This window comes from Propithecus coquereli, unplaced genomic scaffold, assembly GCF_000956105.1.
Source record: "Propithecus coquereli isolate 6110/MARCELLA unplaced genomic scaffold, Pcoq_1.0 Scaffold222, whole genome shotgun sequence".
In the NCBI taxonomy this organism is placed as follows: Eukaryota; Metazoa; Chordata; class Mammalia; order Primates; family Indriidae; genus Propithecus; species Propithecus coquereli.
The window spans coordinates 4,511,501-4,512,607 of record NW_012147412.1 but is presented as its reverse complement, the minus strand read 5'-3'; positions in this window follow the sequence as shown (position 1 = coordinate 4,512,607).

Below are 1,107 nucleotides of genomic sequence, written 5' to 3'. Positions count from 1 at the left end.
CCTTTTTCTTAAGTGATTTAAAAGTAGTTTTATAAAATAATATGTATGTAAAGTATTATTGGCCATATAACATATACAAATGTAATATACTTGTCAATGATAGTAAAAGGAGGTGGGTGGGAGCCAAGCTGTATTGGGCTAAGAAAATGACTCCACATGGTAATTTGAATCCACAGAAAGAAATGAAGAGAACCAGAAATAATAAGAAAGAAGTTTATTATAACAAAAACTATAAATACATACTTGTTTTCCTTTCTTCTCTAAATTTCTATTAAAAGACATACAATGATATGAAATCATACTTATAATAATGCATTGTTGAATTATACCATCCATATATGCAATATGTATAATAATAGTAACACAAAAGGGGGGAAAGGAAAAGAGTTATATAGGAGTTATGTTTCTACATTTTTCTGGAAGTAAGTTATTATAAATCTGAAGATGACTGTGATAAGTTAAGATGTAACATGGTAAGCCCTAGAGCACCCATTAAGGTATACAATATACCTTATATAAAAAATACAGTAAAAATATAATTAAGGAAATTAAAATGCTACATTTGAAATTAATGTGAAGAAAAAAGTAAAGAAGAAATAGAGGAACAAAAAGACATGGCATGAGATGTATAGAAAGCAAAAAGTAAAATGGTAAATCCAACTATATTAATAATATTCAATGTGAATGGATTACAAATTCAATCAAAATGCAGAGATTATCAAACTGGACAAAAAATTATGATCCAACTACGTACTGTCTACAGGAGACACACTTCAGACTCAAAGATACAAGCAGAATCAAAGTAAAAGCATGGAAAAACATATAGCATGCAAACAGCAATCACAGGAAAGCTGAAGCGGCTGTAACTAATATGGTAGACAAAATAGACTTTAAAACAAAAAATATTATCAGAGCTAAAGAGGAGTATTTTTAGTGGTAAAGGGGGTCAATCTATCAAGAAGATATAACAATTATCATCATATGCATCTAATAATAGGACACCAAAATATATGAAGCAAAAACTGTCAGGCAGAGATAAAGCTGGAAATAGACGATTCGACAACACTCAACTTTTTTTTTTTTTTTTTTTTGAGACAGAGTCTCACT